This window comes from Pseudonaja textilis, chromosome 2, assembly GCF_049901715.1.
Source record: "Pseudonaja textilis isolate UNSWEBS1 chromosome 2, rPseTex1.2, whole genome shotgun sequence".
In the NCBI taxonomy this organism is placed as follows: Eukaryota; Metazoa; Chordata; class Lepidosauria; order Squamata; family Elapidae; genus Pseudonaja; species Pseudonaja textilis.
In genome coordinates, this window is record NC_141991.1 from 252,193,079 (window position 1) to 252,212,351 (window position 19,273).

Here is a 19,273-nt window from a genome sequence, read left to right on the forward strand (position 1 = left end):
GGTGGATCAAAAGTTACTTGATTATCATTTATGATCAGTTTTCTTTGATTCTAAAGGATCGGTCTCCTTCAGTTAGGAATTAGACAGTGACGAGTTGGAAAACATGCCTGTTGGACAATTTTTAAGAATCAGAGTTCTCCACGGAGCAATGTCAATTACAGGTAGATCAGTCATTTGATGGTGCTTCTTTAATAACCTCTCTTTGAGGTAGGAAAGCTTTTTAGGGGTGTAGAAATATTCTGAGCTCTGTATTATTTTGAGCTCAAAATGCCAGCATCTTATGTGTTTCAACCTGAAAACTAGACAGGGGTGGGCTGGTGGGGGCACTCAGGGGCTCAGAAGAGCACCTAGCTAAGACGGTTCAGGGTTCGGATAGCCCCCAATAACCTCAGAAAGACAAGCAGCAAGGGGAATTTCTTAATAGGCTTAATTGAACTTCTGGGCATTCAGCCAAGAGCATTTCACACCTGGTAAAAGTGTGGCAAGCTAGATAAACGATCCACTCAGCACTTGCGAGGGAGAGCCTGAGAAAATCAGATAACATAGCCACTAGCCTCTGAGGGAATTAATTCCCAAATAATAAGAATCATGTAACTCACCAGAAACTCCACTAAAACTCCAAGATCCCTCTCACAGTCATGACTATTAAGCCTGAATTCACCCAGCCTTAAATGCATGAAATAATAAACAACTCTTTTGGTATATATCTTTTTATTTAGGTAATTAGGGCAAAGAAGCAACATTGAGTTGGCCATACCCACCCAGTCACATGACCATTCAGCCACACCTAGCCAGCCAATCATTAGGGCAGCGAGCCCCTTGCTAAAAAAGAATTTGAAGCCTATCCCTGCAGACATGCCAAGAATTTTGTCACAAACCACAGCCTAGGTAGGTAGTCCTCAACCACGATTCAGCCCCCAAATTTCTGTTGATAAGCGAGACATGTGTTAAGTGAGTTTTGCTCCATTTTATGACCTTTATTGCCACAGTTGTTAAGTGAATCACTGCAGTTGTTGTTAAATGACCTTGCTTGTCAGAAGATCGCCAAAGGGGGTGACATGATATACCACTTATATACCGCTTCACAGTGCTTCACAGCCCTCTCTAAGCGGTTTACAGAGTCAGCCTGTTGCCCCCAACTATCTGGGTCCTCATTTTACCCACCTCGGAAGGATGGAAGGCTGAGTCAACCTTGAGCCTTGTGAGATCTGAATTGCCAAATTGCAGACAGCCAGCAGTCAGCAGAAGTCAATGACTTCTTCAGCTTCAACCACAATAATACATGGACAAACAACCGATACAAACTCAAGGTAAACAGCTCCAAACTCAACTGCAGAAAATACGAAGTGGTCAACTCCTGGAATGCCCTACCCGACTCGGTGGTTATAATTTCAACCCCTCACAGCTTCAGTCTCAAACTGTCTTCGTGGACCTCACCCCATTCCTAAGAGGTCCTTAAAGGGGGCATGCATAAGCGCACCAGAGTGCCTACTGTCACTGTCTTACTATCCCCATTTATCTGTATTTACTCCCTTTGTTCCTGTTTATGTTCATACCTACACTTGTTATTTGTACCTGTTTGACAAACAAATAAAATGAAATAAAAATAAAATAAAATACTGCATTCTAACCACTGCTCCACCGTGGAGGAAGGAAGGAAGGAAGGAAGGAAGGAAGGAAGGAAGGAAGGAAGGAAGGAAGGAAGGAAGGAAGGAAGGAAGGAAGGAAGGAAGGAAGGAAGGAAGGAAGTAAGTCAAACAAGAGGTACAAGGAGGGAGGGAGAGAGGAAGGAAGAAAGGTCAAAAAAAAGAGAAGGAAGGAAGGAAGGAAGGAAGGAAGGAAGGAAGGAAGGAAGGAAGGAAGGAAGGAAGGAAGGAAGGAAGGAAGTCAAACAAGAGGTACAAGGAGGGAGGGAGAGAGGAAGGAAGGAAGGTCAAAAAAAGAGAAGGAAGGAAGGAAGGAAGGAAGGAAGGAAGGAAGGAAGGAAGGAAGGAAGGAAGGAAGGAAGGAAGGAAGTCAAACAAGAGGTACAAGGAGGGAGGGAGAGAGGAAGGAAGGAAGGTCAAAAAAGAGAAGGAAGGAAGGAAGGAAGGAAGGAAGGAAGGAAGGAAGGAAGGAAGGAAGGAAGGAAGGAAGGAAGTCGGTAGGTAGGTCAAACAAGAGAGACAAGGATGGAGCGTGGAAGGGAGGAAGGAGTTGTGTTTTTTATTATTGTATTGCTTTTTGTACACTGAGAGCTGCATTAGAGACAAATTTCTTGGGTGTCTAATCACAGTTGGCCAAATAAAGTATTCTATTCTGTTCTGTTCCATTTCATTCCATTTTGTCCCAGTCCAATAGCTGGCAAGCATTCGTCTCCTTTTTCATTTGTGTAGTACAAACATGTTGGTATTTGTTTTGTTTTTTTTCTTCTTTGTTGGTTCAAGGGAGGCCAGTATGGATAACGAGAGAACAGCTGTTGAGACTGCAGATGAAAATATCACCAAGCTTCCCATTCCTGAGACACTGGGATTATTCTTAACCTTTTCATTAAAAAAAAAATGGCACGCAATCTGGAAAGCGAAGAAGGATCCTCAAGGTTCCTCTTTGCGCTTAGAAAATAAAATGATTTGTGTAGGAGCTTCATTTAGAAGTACACAACAGAGAAAAATCAACTACAACAGAGGTGACACTAACTATTTGGGGAGCAGAAGAAGATGAGGAAAATGATGAAAATCAGAAGCACCCGAGTTTCTATTTCTATGACATAAAAATCTTAGAAGGAGCCATGCCTATTGTTTACTTGTTTGCTCATTTCCTGCCTTTATTTATTTATTTATTTTGCAAATAACTTAAGGTGGAGATTATATCTACCACACACCTTCCTCGTCCTGTTTTCCCCATAAAAAACAACCTATGAGGTGCTTTGATTTGAGAGAAATCCACTGCTGCAAGGTCAGCTACCCAGATTTTATGCTGAAATTGGGATTAGAACTCACAAAAAAATTACCTAGCCAGCTTTCATACATAAGGTGAGACTAGAGCTCACTGTCTCCTGGTGATTGGCCCAAAGACACCCAGCTTTCATGCCTAATATGCAGAGGTTCTGACAGGTTTTGGAGAACCAGTAGCAGAAATTTTGAGTAGTTCAGAGAACGGGTAAATCCCACCTCTGACTGGCCCTGCCCCCATCTATTCTCTACCTCCCAAGTCCCAACTGGTTGGTTGGGTCTTCTTTGGTTGCCCTAAACAGGAGAACGGAGCTGGAAAGCAGGTTAGTGGGGTGGGGAGGGAATGAGGATTTTACAGTAAGCTTCCCCCTGGGGTGGAAATTGAGAATTTGCCATACAACCTTCCCCCTGGAGTGGGGTGGAAATGGGAATTGTACAGCATCCTTCCCCTGCCATGCCCACCAAGCCACACCCACCAGGCCACACCCAACCCACCAAGCTATGCACACAGAACCAGTTGTAAAAAAAAATTGAATGCCACCACTGCTAATATAGAACTAGAACTCACCATATCCTGGTGATTGGCCCAAAGTCATCCATCCAGCTTCTATGCCTAAGGCAGTACTAGAATTCACAGTCTCCTGATAATTGGTCCCAAGTCACCCAGTTGATTTTAAGTCAGGACTAGAACTCACCATCCCTTGGTGATTCGCCCACAGTCTGTTGTGGTTCGCTGGCAGCAGGTGCGGATGGCTGAGGTCTCGGAGAGCGAGGACTCAGATGAGGGGCCTGCGTGTGATGCAGGGATTGGGGCTGGACCATCAGGGAGTGGAGTGCTGCCTTCGGAGATTGTGGAGGCTGGCAGCAGTGATGAAGAGGCCCCCGAGGAGCCTGTGCCCAGTGCACGTAGGAAAGAGCAGCTGCAGCAGCATGGGCGACTCGGGAGTAAGGCTGCAATGTAAGGCTGTCCCTCCCTTAAGAGATAAAAGCCAGCTGAGAAACCGGAGTTCTTTGCAGGAAGCAAAGAAGTTTTTATACTCAAGCCTTGTGGACGTTTGGAATTTCTTGGTTGGTGTTTGGAGTCTCTATTTGAAATATTTCTTAGTAACTTTATCTAGTGTTCTTGGCAGCCTTGAACAACCTTGGCAAGGCTTGTTCTTATCAGGGACAATTAGTTTGAAACATCCTTTTAACTGTGAAGGAACGGAATTCGTAAAGAATCATTAAAAATCATTAAAACCTCTGCTTCATTTTGTTTCCTTGGAACAAGGTTTGGGTCAGAACACAGTCATCCAGCTGGCTCTCATGCCAAAGGCAGGACTAGAACTCACAGTCACCAGGTAATTGGCCCAGAGTGACCCACCTGCCTTTCATGCCTAAGGCAGTACGAGAACTCACTCTCTCCTGGTGATTAGCCCAAAGACACCCAGTTAGCTTTCATGCCTAAAGTGAGACTAGAACTCACCACTTTCTGGTGATTGGCCCAGAAAGTTGATTGGCTTTCATGTCTAAGGCAGGACTAGAATTCACTGTCTGTCTCTATCTAGCCTTGTGCTTTAGCCATCATACTGAACTGGCTCTCTTATGTTAGCAGTTTGGTGAGATCATCCAACATATGAAAGTCAGTTTGGTTAGGATTAATTCCAGATTCACCGCTGGAATTAATCAGTTTGCAAATCCTAAGCATCTCTGAGCTTGGTTGTTTTCCTGCAGAGATTTTATTACCCAACTAGCACTGAGGATGTTACCCAGCTGGGTAATGAAACGTCTGCAAGAAAACAACCCAATTCAGAGAGCACCCCCACCTATCCTATTCAGTATATTGCTAAAAATGAAACATATATATATATTTTAAATCTAGGACTTTCCTGCTAGGATGTTATACTCTATAATGATTTGCTTCATGTCCAAAGTCTTTTAAGAAAAAAAAACAAAAACCTCAAGATGAATAAGAAGAAAAAGAAAAGAAAAAAAGGGAAAAGAAAAATGGCAAGTCATTAACTATTTCTCGATAAATTGTATGGTTTATATATAAGCCTTCAAAAATGGCATCTCGACCGATAACTTCTCTCAGTGTGATCCATTGCTTTTCACAGCCAGCCTGCTGTACGTAATTGTGTATTTATTAATGCACTGTAATAGATCATTGCTCTATATGTCTTGCAGTCATAGTTAGTAACACATTCAGAACATTTTTAAAGCTTTTTCTTTACTGGAATAATGCACTTTAAAAAAAAAAAAAACAAGTTGGTTGCATGTGATTATTTCATCAGACTGGGGAGTTCTGGATCTATCTTTCCCGAACATATATTTTTAAAAAGTTTCTAACTTTAATTAAAGATAGCACAATAAGGAGCAGGTGGGAGGGGAGGAAAAGGGGGAAAATATTTAGTTCCAAGAGTTAAGCCTTTTTGCACAAAAGCAGAGGGAGAGAAAGGCAAAAGTTTTGATAGGCACTCAACCACTTCTAGTTGGGAAGAATAAATGGAAAAGTAGGAACCAATCACAACTTATTGTGATGTTGTATATTTATTGTACACAAGCATGGAGACGCTGCTGCTGCTGCTACAGATAGACACCTTAGCCAGATATATAGGTGACAAAAAGAAAGAGGATTGATAGATAGATGATAGAGATAGATAGCTAGATAGCTAGATACATAGCTAGATACATAGATAGAGATAGACAGACAGAGAGACAGGTAGAATAGAATAGAATAGAATAGAATAGAATAGAATAGAATAGAATAGAATAGAATAGAATAGAATAGAAAGATAGATAGATAGATAGATAGATAGATAGATAGATAGATAGATAGATAGACAGACAGACAGACAGACAGACAGATAGATAGAATAGAATAGAATAGAATAGAATAGAATAGAATAGAATAGAATAGAATAGAATAGAATGATAGATAGATAGATAGATAGATAGATAGATAGATAGATAGATAGATAGATAGATAGATGATAGATAGATAGATAGTAGATACAAATTGAGAGAGATAATAGAGATAGATGATAATATATAATATATATACAAAGATAATATGTGTGTGGATGGATGGATGAGTGGATGGGTGGATGGATGATAGATAATAAGATAGATAGATAGAGTAGATATGAAATAGTTATAAATAGAAAAAATATATACTAGATTAGAGATAGATAATAGATTATGGATTGATGTGTGAGTGAGTGGATTAATGAATGGATGATTGATAGATAGAAGATACATGTGTGCGTGTGTGTATGTATGTGTGCGTGATAGATGATAGGTGATAGGTGATGGATGGATGGTTAGAGAGAGAGAGAGGAGAGAAAGAGAGAGAGAGAGAATAAAAGTAGATGTTAGGTAGATAGACAGACCAACATCAGACTCCTGAAAGTTACCTGTGGTAAGATGTGTGGCCGATACATTTTATAAATAAATAAAATGGAAATAAAACCAGTTATATTTCTATCAGACTTTAAACATTTTAAACAACTTCATTTTAAGTATGGGGTTTTCCTTATCAATCATTACCACAATATTTTAGCAGCCTCGTGGTTTTAAACACTTCAGAAATACATTACACACAGGAGAACAACACAGGATAGTCTGAACTTGATTACATGACCCACTATATTTATTTGGACATACCTTCATTGGTCCATTGAGGGCACAGGATTTCATTATTTATAATTATATCATTATACCAGTGGGGGCTAACCTGTTTGGGCTCCTGTGCCAAAAATTGTGTGCATGCTTGCACGCTCGTGTGCCAGCACCCAGAAGGCAATGTGCGCCCCCACCATGCCCCCTATGCATGTGGATGCAATCCCCACCCACACCACCCCCTTACCTGCACTGCGTCTCACAGCTGATTTTCAGCAGGTTTGAGGCCTTTTTCGGCCTCCCAAAGGCTTGAGGAAGGCTTCTGCAGGCTTTGCAGGTGAAAAACTAGGCCCGTTTAATTACTTCCGTCATTTTCAGAAAAACAGGAAGTGATGAAACAGGGGTAGTTTTCAGCCTACAAAGCCTGCAGAAGCCTTCAGAAGCCTTCCTCAAGCCTTTGGGAGGCCAAAAAAGGCCTCAACCCTGCCAAAAATCAGCTGTGAAGTGCACACATGTGCAGTGAAGTAAATTTGCCTGCAGCTCGTGTGCCAGCACAAATGGCTCTGCGTGCCACCTGTGGCATGCATGCCAAAGGTTCACCATCATGGCCTTATACCATTCCTGACAAATGGTTGTTCAATCTCTTTTTTTAAAAAAAAAATAATCAGTATTGGAGGACCCACAGCTTCTGAAGGAAAGTCATTGATTCATTGTTCTAACTGTCAGGAAACCTAAAATGTATGCTAGTACCATTTTATAGGAGTTTGGTAAGACCTTCACTTGGAATACTACATCTAATTTTGGTCGCCTCAATATGAAAAAGATGTTGAGACTCTAGAAAGGATGCAGAGAAGAACAGAAAAGACGATTAAGGGCAGGGATGGGATTCAAAAATCCCAGCAACCGGTTTGCTGTCTTCAATGTATATAAATCCTTCCATTCCCCACCATCCAGTCAGAGCTGAGGAAGCTTCTTGGATGAGAAGCGAAATGTCTTCAAAGAAATAATAAGAAAGTCCAATTGCCTCCTGAAAAAAGCACCTTTGGGACAACCATGACCTGTATGACTGAGAATGTCTACAGACTTTTATCAATATAAAATCTTTTTTTTTTCATATCTGTGTCCCAAAGGTGCTTTTTTAATTGGCAATTGGACTTTCTAGTTTTTCTTTGAAGACATTTTGCTTATCACCCAAGAAACTTCTTCAGATCTGACTGGATGGTGGGCAATGGAAGGATTTATACTCCTTAGCTGGTCATTTGCATTCTTTTAGCTGATCGTTTGCATTATTTTCATATCTGTGGTTAATACATATTTTTGTCCACATTATCTGTACTTTTTTCCACTAGAGAAGTGCTGTGCAACACACAGGAAATATAGACTTCTATTAATTTCTGGGTTGGTTTGGAAAATTTATTTATGTATTTATTTATTTGTCAAATATGTCAAAGATAACAAGTATAAGTATGAACATAAACAAGAACAAAGGGAGTAAATACAGATAAATGGGGACAGTAAGACAAGGAACAATAGGCACGCTGGTGCACTTAAACATGCCCCATTTAAGGACCTCTTAGGAATGGGGTAAAGTCCACGGTAGACAGTCTGAGGCTGAAGCTGTAACAGGTTGAGGCTGTAACCACGGGGTCAGGTAGAGCGTTCCAGGTGTTGACCACTCAGTTGCTGAAGTTATATTTTCTATAATCGAATTTGGAGTGGCTTACCTTGAGTTTGTATCGGTTCTTTGTTCGTGCGTTATTGTGGTTGAAATTGAAGAAGTCGTTGACAGGCAATATGTTGTAGTAGACAATTTTGTGTACTATGCTTAGATCGGACTGCAGGCGATGCAGTTCCAGATTGACCAGGCCTAAAATTAGAACAGATGTCCAGCCTGGAGGCATAGGGGATACTATTGTGAATAGAGGAGTGGAGAATTTTTCTCAAGAAATACCTCTGAAACCTGCTCAATTGTGTTAACGTCTCATATACAGTGCAGGTTCCAGGTATAATACAAGCTGTATTCAAGAATTGGTCTGGCAAAGGTTTTGTATGCCCTAGTTAACAATTCAAGAAGCTTCTCAAAATACTGGAAGATTAACAATCGAATGAATGTAATAACTAGAGGTGACATGATAGCAATCTTCTTATATTTGAGGGGCTAACACAAGGATGAGGGGATCAACCTATTTTCCAAAGCACCCAAAGGCAGGACAAGAAGCAATGGATGGAAACCAATCAAGAAGAGAAGCAACCTAGAATTAAAGGGAAAAAATCCATACTGGGTTTCTTGCTTGAGCAAAGGGCTGGACTAGAAGACCCCCAAGGCCCCTTCCAACTCTGTTATTCTGAAAATCTCAATAATATAATCACTGTACTGGAGAACAATCAAAACAGAAGTAGCGGGGTGGGAAACCTGGCAACCATTTTTACTTCTGAAGAAAAACAAAACAAAAACAAAGGAAGCCAAGAAGTGATCATATATTTTAATTTTCTCTGCTTGTTCCTTTTGTGAATGAACACGTTTTCGCTCACTGGTCTTTGTCTCATTTTCCTTTTTTTTTTTTTTTCACTTTAAACACAGCATTCAAGAAAGACCAAGTAAGTGACTAACATCTACTCCGCTGGATTTTGGCAGCTTTCAAAAACAGGGGGGCATACATTATTTTTAGTTTTTTGTATTGTTTGAAATCTCTTCTTCTCCTTTACTGGGAGGAACAGGTGTGACAGAAACCCGAATGCTAGGAATCAGTCAAATTAAGCAAAGAATCGACTCAAAGGGAGCATATAAATTAAACTCAAAGAGAGGAATTAGTAATGGAGACAGAGATGATATTCGTGTCTTGAAGGAGGCGCTGTCCAGATTTCCCTTTATCCCTTGAAAACAAAGGACAGTAAAACAAACCTATGGCATTTTCCGCTTTCTGTAATTCAAATGTTCTTGAATATCTGTTATAATGCCAGAAGGGTGGAGCAAACTTTTCTTTAAAAATAAGTAGGAGAAGAACCTTTTATCTACTCCAATGAGTATGAGGACAGGTGTGTGGTTACATCATCAGAGAAGGAGATGCTACAGGAAAGCCAGAACATCAGCGGGAAAAGCTATAGTTCACTGAGGACTGGAACCTTCAACATGCAAACAAGAAATGTAAGATTTTTCTAGCCATCTTCTACCGAAAGCATGATTCATCAAATTTCCTTGTGTCCCTCCACAGATTTTGACATAAGGATTAAGCACCATTTGGACTCCCTGGCTACATTTTAGTTATTGTGAGTTCTCTGAAAGTGAAATAGTCCATATTATCTCTGTTTGATCTCACCATAGTTCTAGGTAGATTTCTTTGCCTCCAAATATTTGGAGGAGTTCCTCCTCCTCCTCCTCCTCCTCCTCCTCCTCCTCCTCCTCCCCCCTTCCCCTTCTTGTTCTATTTCCTCCCCCTCCTCCTCTTCTTCTTCCTCTTCCCCCTCCTCTCCTTCCCCCTCCTCCTCCTCTTCCCCTCCCCACCTCCTCCTCATGTGACAATGTACAGCAGCCAAGCAACAGACCAATTATGTAGAAGGTTCTGGATATATGGTCTTTGCAGGTACATAAACCTAAGAGGATACAGGACTATTTGGACCCCCTGAAGCTGCCATATCAAAAGAATGTGTCAATCCAGGGCATAAGGCAAGAAATTTTTTGCCAAGGAAAACTAATCATAATCACAATCACAATCATAATCATAAACCAAAAACACCCACCCACGATCCACTGCACAAGATGACTTAAGAAATAGAGAGCTCCCAGTTCAGTACATTTTAGTTTTCTTGAGAAAACCTACTGATTTTCTTTCTCATTGCTAGAACTACTTGATGCCTTAGGAACAGGATGTAAAGGTAGTAGAACAGATTCCCTTAGTGTTTTATTACTGATCGAACAACCATTCCAGACCCTTGTGCCCCCTGAGTCATGCTGGTTCAGAGCCAAAACTCTTTTCCAATTTCTTTTCTTCTGGCGAAATTGGAAATGGACATGAAGAAAACCATTGGCCAATCTCCTCTCCTTACCACTAGCCATAGCTACTTTTAGTTCAGTGTTGAAGACCCTTGGGGTCCACACCATTCTTCCTGTAACCACCAGATCTCAATGACAGTATCCAAACACTGTCTAGCTCATTCAAATGGCAATTGCTAAGGGCTTCCTAGAATAACAGAGATGGGGGGAGAACCTTCAAGATCTTCTATTCCTACTCCCTAGTCAAGCAGAAAGCCCTATACCATTCCAGACAGTTGACTGTCTAATCTCTTCTCGAAAACTTCCATTGATGGAGCATCCACAACTTCTGGAGACAACCCACTCTACTGGTTGATTATCCTCACCATTAGGAAATTTCTCCTTAGTTCTAGATAGCTTGTCTCCTTGATTAGTGACCATCCATTGCTACTTGCCTTGCCTTCTGGTGCCGTGGAGAATAGGTTCACCTCCTTTTCTTTCTTTTTCCTAAGATTTTAGAAGACTGCTATCATGTCAAACCTAGTCCTTCTTTTCATTAAACTAGACCTAGTCAGTTCCTGCAACTATTCCTCATATGCTTTAGCCTCGTCCTGTTGGAGTCTGAAATCTTTTGGGGAAGATGCGCTGGAACAAGAGCCAACAGAGATCAAGAGGGTGGCTCTGTTGGCCTTGGAGGAAACTGGGAAAGAGTAGAGTCAGTCCAGGAAAGGCTTTTCAAGATTTGAAAGGCTTGCAGGCAGGGAGGTGCAGGAGAGACAGAGCTCAGGCAAAGAGCAAAGACTACGTCCTCCTGATCCTAGAGCACGGAGAGAAGAGAGAAGGTGAGGCCAACGCAGACTGAGCCAGCTACGAGGGTGGAGAGTGTCCTGCCCCGTTTCACAAGGCACACCTGGGGACTGAGATGTACGAAGGTGCTGATGGGAGGGGCATTTGTCGGGAACAAGCATTGAATCTGTGGAGTCTAGTGTGCACTTGTGGACACCTAGAGATTACTGTGTTCTGTCTTGTGGGGCTTGTCCAGTTTGCCTGCTTCACTGAACTCCTTGCTCTGGTTACTATTTGACTAACCTGGCTTACTGGACTACTCGCAGCCAGAAGCTTCTGTAGGTACCTGTGAGACCTTTGCTCCAGGATCTGCAGTAAATGTGGGGATGTTTGGGGGCAAAGTTGGAGCAGTAAAAGGGAGTTAGATCTCTTCTCTGGATGTGTTGCTTTCGTGCCACACCCCGAGGTCATCATATCTTCTTTGTTGCTCTTCTCTGCACTCTTTCTAGAGTCTCAACATCTTTTTATATATATATATCATGGTGACTAAAACTGGATGCAGTTTAATGAAATCTGGATCTGGATTTGTACCGTTTTCTATCACACCACCTCTCTGCCCTTTGGTCTCTTCACAACCCCCTCTTTGCAAGTGATAAATCAAATGAACGCTCACAAATGGGATGTACCAACAGAAGAGGTTACACAACAGCTTGATCAACAAAACAATAGGAAGCAATGGAGGCCAGATGGTGTCTATTTACTCAAGAGTTCCGAAAGAAATCAAGTATGAAATTACACAACTACTAACGGCAATGCATAACCTGCCAGTAAAATTAGCCTCTGCACCAGAGGCCTTGAAAGTAAAGCTAATGTAAGACCAATTTCATAAAAGCCACCAGAGGTGATCCTTGAAACCACAGGTCAACGAGCTCAGCTTTAGTGTACAAGCAATTCAGAAGAAATTATAATTAAGAAATGGAATTATTGTTCCTCTAAATCAACGAGGGGGTTGATCAGACCTATCATGGGAATATTTGCCTTTGTCTTCCATTGGATATGGATGGTACCCAATATATTATGGAAATGTCAATGTGTGGTTTTACACAGCAAGTCTTGCCTCATCAATCTCTTGCAAATCTTTCAGAGTGTCAGCACAATCTGTAGAAAGGTGAGCGGCTCAGGAAAGCTTGGGGTTTTCCAAAAGTCATTGAGAACTTCCTCAAAATCAAAGTGAGTCAAAAAAAAAAACACCTTCCTAGGCTTACTTGGGATATGAAAACCACACAGGTTCAAAAGGTGGAGGCTTCCTCAATTTCCCTTCCATAAAAGTTGGTGAATGTGAAATGGCAAGCGTTCCTATAAGAAAAGGGTTAGCAAAATGGCAGCTATGCTGTCATATGAGTTGTGTATTGCAGTGATTCCTACTAGGGGTAGTATTTGAAATAAGGATGCAGTACCTGAATATGAGTAGGGAGTTACCTCATTGGGGAATAAAAGTTCTGCAAGAAAACAACCAAGTTCAGAGAGTATTGGGGATTTCAGTCTTCCTCCTTCTCTTCCTCCTACTCCTTCACCTCCTCTCTTTCTCCTCCTTTCTCCTACTCCCTTCTTGCACTGAGCATTACCTAGTTGGTTAATGAAATATCTGCAAGAAAACAACCGAGCTTAGAGACTATTAAAGACTCCTCAGTCCTCCTCCTCCTCCTCTCCACCTCCTTCTCTCTTTCTCCTCTACTCTGCAAACCCCACAGTGCCCTTCTGGCACTGATGATGTTACCTAGTTTGGGTGATGAAATGTCTGCAAGAAAACAACCAAACTCAAAGAGCACCAAGGACCCTTCATGGGATAAATGGTTAAGGAAAGTGGGTATTACTAGCTTAACAATGAGGAGGACAAGGGGAGACCTGAAAGCATCTTCTGATACTAGAAAGGCTGTCAGAAAGAAGAGGGTGTTGGTTTACTCTTCATAGTATCTTAGGGCAGGACAAGAAACAATGGGTGGAAGCTCCTCAGAGTGGGATCCAATCTGGAACTAAGGAGGAATTTCCTGACAGTGAGAACAATTAACCAGTGGAATGACTGGCCTCCAGAGGCTGTGGATGCTCCATCCTGGAGGTTTTCAAGAGACTAAATAATCATTTGCCTGGAATTGTATAGTGTCTAATGCCTTGAGCAGGGGGTTAGACTAGAAGACCTCCAAGGTCCCTTCCAGCCCAAGAATTTTAGGTATCTCAACAAGTATTTTACTAAGCCTTTAAGCGCTGTACTAAGGCGGTTTCTTTAAAAGAGGTTTTAGGAATTAAGACAGAAGAAAGAAGCAGGTGGACTCAGAACAAAAACAAAATTTAACTCAAAGCAGAACCAAACAGGATGTCCATAAATATGTATCCACCTTATGTTTTCTCACTTCTGTAGTGTCAAACCTTACAATTTGAGAACTATTTTAGGAAAGAACCTTTATTTTTTGCCCTTTCTTGCAAAGTTGTTACCTAGATTCATTTCCCAGGGCTGAAATCTGAAGATGCTGTCATCTTTGCCGCTTCTTCTTCTTCTTCTTCTTCTTTTCATTCTTTCATTCTTTGTTTAGCCATTCCAAGCCGGGAGGGTGGGGAATATCTTTGCACCATCCATTTCCACTGCCACCCACTCCCCATCAAAAAGACGTCTGACATAAACAGGCTTATTAATTGGCTTTCAAAGTAATTTGTCATTTAGTCCTCAGCGTGAAGGGAGGAAGTGATGGGAATTGGGTAAAGCATGCAAGAATTCCATCAACGTGCTTCAAAGTTTGTTTATTTAACACTTATTCCATTTATAGATCTCAGCTCTGCTCAAACACACACACGCACACACACACACACGATTGCTCACAGTTTAGAAGTCTGATTTACAGCTCAAGAGACGTGTTTTAAAGACAGGAAGAAAAGATGGGAAAGAAAAAAAACGGAAATTAGCCAGCTAAAATAACATAAAAAACTATGACTCTGAAAAGCGGATATTGTCACTTTTGATCAGGGGTGGGCTTCAAATTTTTTTAGCAACGGGTTCTCTGCCCAGTTGCTGGGTGGGCGTGGCCATGATGGGTGTGGCCTAGTCAGCCTCCTGCATCACGGCGGATGTGTGTGGGTTTTTGCCCTCCCCCGGCTCCGGGGGACTAGAACTCTCAGTCTTCTGGTGATTAGTCCAAAGTCAGTCAACTGCCCTTCATGGCTAAGGCAGGACTAGAATTCTCAGTCTCCTGGTGATCAAAGTCACCCAGCTGGCTTTCATGCCTAAGGTGGGACTAGAACTCACTGTGTCCTGGTGATTGGTCCAAAGTCACCCAGCTACCTTTCATGGCTAAGGCAGGACTAGAACTCATTGTCTCCTGTAATTGGTCCAAAGTCACCCAGCTGGCTTTTGTGGCTAAGGTGGGACTAGAACTCACCATCTCCTGATGATTGCCCCAAAGTTCCTCACCTGGCTTTCATATCCAACAACTAACTAAAACTTTCTCTTTTCTTGTTTCTAGCATGTTGTCTTAACTTCTAGAGCAAAGACAGAGAAATGACTGAGAGTCCCTCTATGACTTAGATCAGGGGTGTCAAACTTGCGGTCCACAGGCTGGATGCATCACATGCTGGCCACGCCCACCCTTCAGTTTAGCACAGGGAAAAATGTTGTGATACATCACATGACATCAACGTGACACCGCAAGTTTGACACCCCTGACTTAGATGAAAGGATCTATGGATAGCAATAGCACTTAGACTTGTATACTGATTCGTAGGGCTTTATAGCCCTCTCTAAGTGATTTACAGAGTCAGCCTCTTGCCCCCAACAATCCAGGTCCTCATTTTGCTGACCTCAGAAGGATGGAAGGCTGAGTCAACCTTCAGCTGGCTGAACCTTCAGACTAAGCCTGCAATACTGCATTCTAAGCACTGCGCAACCACAGCTCCTGAATGGGTGGATGGATCAATGGATAAATCAATAGATGGAAAGAGGGAGGGAGAGATTAGAGTGCTTGTAAGGCATTTGCAGGAGACTGTCATTTTCAGCAGTGCTTGGTGGCATCCATAGGAGGTGTTATCCAACCAGGCAAGTGGGTGGCTGTGACCTTGAGATGCATGCCTTTCCCTTCTTGAACCTGCACCGCAATTGCTTCTATGCACAAAAGTGGTGGGACTTGCATTGGTACCCATTTGCCTTCCCATGGACACTTCTGGATGTGTTCCCATGTTATGACAGTGAGGCCTGCCCTTGAGAAACAGTTGAGGATACTTCCCTCTTCTGGGCAACATTGCAGAAGTCCAGTCTCCCCTTCCTTTCTGCCTATTGGTTCGGTGACCCTTTTGGAAAGTCCATTTCAGAATAACAGAGTTGTAATGGACCTTGGAAGACTTCTAATTCAGACCCCAACTCAAGCAAGAGACCCTATACCATTTCAGACAAATGGTTGTCCAATCTCTTCTTGAGAACCTTCAGTGATGGAGAATCCACCAGTTCTGGAGGAAAGTCATTCCCCTAATTAATTGTTATAACCAGTGGTTCTACCGGTTCAGCCTGGTTCGGCCAATCTACCAGCTCTGAAGATCATCTGTGAGCGAACCGGTTCGCTCCAACAATCAGCTGCTGGGCCCACTTGGATGGACAGCTCTATTCTTACCTTTATTTCCTGGTTTTCAAGCTCAGCTACTTCGCGCGGCACCGCGGATTGCTGCAAGTCAGTTGTTTTACACACAAGATTTGCAGCAGAAGGTGAGTTGCAAACGCTGTGCGCGCTAACCAAACAGGTAGGAAATTTTTTTGAAACCCACCAATGGTTATAACTGTCAAGAAATTTCTCCTGATGAGTTTCTACCCATTGCTTCTCGTTCTGCTTTCAGGTTCTTTAGAGAATTTTTATTTACTTTATATTTATTTTTTATTTATTTGATTTGTCAATTGCTTACAAGATAATAGGTATAAGTATAAACACGAGTGAGAATGCAGGAAATAGGTACAATTAAATGGGGGACAATAGGACAGGGACAGTAGGCATGATGGTGCACTTACGCATGCCCCTTATAGACCTCTTAGGAATGGGGTGAGGTCAATAGTGGATAGTTTGAGGTTAAAGTTTTGGGGGTTAGAGGATGTAACACCAGAGTCAGGTTGTGCATTCCAGCCATTGACCACTCTGTTGTTGAAGTCGTACTTTCTGCAAGCAAGTTTGGAGCAGTTAACATTGAGTTTGTATCTGTTGTATTGTTGTGGTTGAAGCTGAAGTTATCATTCACTGGTAGGACATTGTAGCAGATAATTTTGTGTGCTATGCTTAAGTCTATCCGTAGGCAGTGTAGTTCAAGGTTATCCAAGCCCCAAATCTCAAGCCTGGTGATATAGGGTATTCTGTTGTGAGCAAAGGAGTGTAGTATTCTTCTTGTGAAATACTTCTGGACTCGCTCAATTGTATTAATGTCCGATATGCAGTGTGTATTCCAGACTGATGAGCTGTATTCAAGTATTGGTCTGGCAAAAGTTTTGTATGCTCTAGTTAGCTTATAATAATAATTATTATAATTATTATAATTATTATAGTTAACTTATAAGTTAACAGAATAGGTTGATACACACACACACACACACACACCTTGTTTGTGGCAGCCGCTCAAATATTGAAACACTACTGTCGTGTCGCCCCTGGTCCTTTTTTTCCCTAGACAAGACAAATGTCAGAATGTTGACACCTGAGTTCAGCCACCATACTTCATATGTTTTGGCCTCCAATCCTCTCATCATCTTTCTTGCTCTTCTCTGCACTCTTTCTAGAGTTCCCACATCTCTCCCCAGTTCTGATGTTTGGAGACTAAGTTTAGAAGAAAGCAGCCGAAATAATTCTGCATTCCGGGCATTATCGCATCACCGAACTCCGCCACCGTCCCCCTCCCATCAATTCCCATGTAATTGATGTCAGCCCGTCTGCCTCCCCTTCCCCTTCCAAAGTGCAGTTTATCTCGGTGCATCTGACAGTGTTCCCCAGATGACCCAATCAGCGAGGCAATTGCTTTGTAATCTCTTTTTTATTATACTGTGTCATATTTCAATTAAAATGTCCCCACAAAATGGCTCCTGTCGAAATCATCTTGCCCCCCCACTCCCACTTCTGCTGTCCGCAACCCTTATTGACTTGGGAAAAAAAAATAATAAACAAGTGTAAATGGCATTTACAGCTCTTAATTGGTGTCATTAGCCATTCTTATTATTTAGCAGGACAATCGTTGGCCCTTGATGGGAATTTGGTGACGCACAGCTGTTGGGAAGTCATCAGAACTTAGAGACAAGTCATAAAACAGCTGAGTGAATGACTTAGAGGCTCATCTATCACCCATGGACGTGGGCAGCTGGTCTCTCTCTCTCTCTCTCTCTCTCTCTCTCTCTCTCTCTCTCTCTCTCTGTCTCTCTCTTTCTCTCTTTGTCTCTCTCTCTCTCTCTCTCTCTGTCTCTGTCTCTCTTGTGACTTGGGTTGCCGTCAAATTTCAAATGCCCTTATTTCCATCTGCAGCTTTGTACGGGGAAGAAATGTTTTTTTTTTCCCCCAGAAGAAGTTATGGCCCGAACAATGCATAGATGCATCTTTGATTGCTCATTTAAATGTTCAAGCAATGAAATTTAAGAAGTGTAAAGAACGTAGAACGTTGTTGGAAGAATTATCCTTCTGGGTTCGGTTCCAAGTGGGGAAAAAGACACTGGAAACATGGAGGCTGTTTGGGAAGATGGTTTAATGGTGGACAGGATCACATACCCTGGATGAAGAAAGAAAGAAAAAGGGCTGAGATGCTGAGAGACCCTTGGTTTTACACCCTCTGTTGGACCCCACCTTAGTGTTTCCTGTTCCTGTGCAAGAAATGTATCCTATTGGCTGTCAGACTCCCAGGGGCGGGGTCTTAACTAACTTTGTAGGCTTTGTCTGGACCACATGGCTTCGCCTGAGTGTTGGCTGATCTTCCCAGGTCAGGTGGTGAGATGGGTAGAGGCCTTTGTTATGTAGAATACTCTGGCCTAGGCCTCAAGGGCCCATGAGCAAAGGTGGGAGGGGCTGAGTTTCTGCCTCTCTGAGGTGAGTTTCTGCTTCTGAGTTTCTATTTCCTTTTTAGGGGAAATATTCTGCCTTTTTAATATGTCCCAGGATATTTCATTTTTTCTAGGAGAGGGGTGGGTGCTAACTTCCTATAATATCAAACAGAATGATAGGGATGGAAGGGACCTTCGCCATCTTTGAGTCCAACTACATACTCCTTGCAGGAGAACCTATACCAGGTTCTGACCGAAGCTTCCCCAACAGCACAAAGTTGAGTCCTCATCTTGATAAATCTCCTGTCAGGATTCCGGCAGTTATCCCAATTAAGGAGGCAACTAGACTTTCTGGAGAAGAAAAAAAAAAACAGGACCAAAACTCCCCCTCCCCACCTGAAAAGAAATCTGTCCCAAATTGCAAAACACAAGCAGAGGAGAGGAGTTTCATTTTCATTTTTAGCTTCACAGCACCAAGCACCTTTAGGACAGAACAGTTGAGCTCAGCCATGCCCAGGCTCCTTGCTGTCTCCTTTTTGCTCACACAGCAAATACTGTTTCAGTTTCCAAACAGCCCTCAACTCTCTCACACACTGACAGGATGCTAGCCAGATGAATACCGATGGGTGCCAGTAGGCAGAGGCAGAATTCCCACCCCCTAATTTTCTTCCCCCAAAATAAAGCTCAACCACATAGTTTTGTAGTGAAATACGAGTATCGAGCTAGTATAATCATACAATGTAAATCAATCTGTTAGCTATGGTTAGAAATGTGAATTAAATTTCTTATCCCACCAATGCTGAACAATGCGCACGATGCAAAATATATCTTTAGGGAGATGAACATGAGTTAAAGAAGTTGTGCTGCCAATAATCGTATGTTATACACAAAGTAAGATGGGGCTCACATTGATTGATTGATTGATCAAAATTATTTGCTGCCCATGTCATG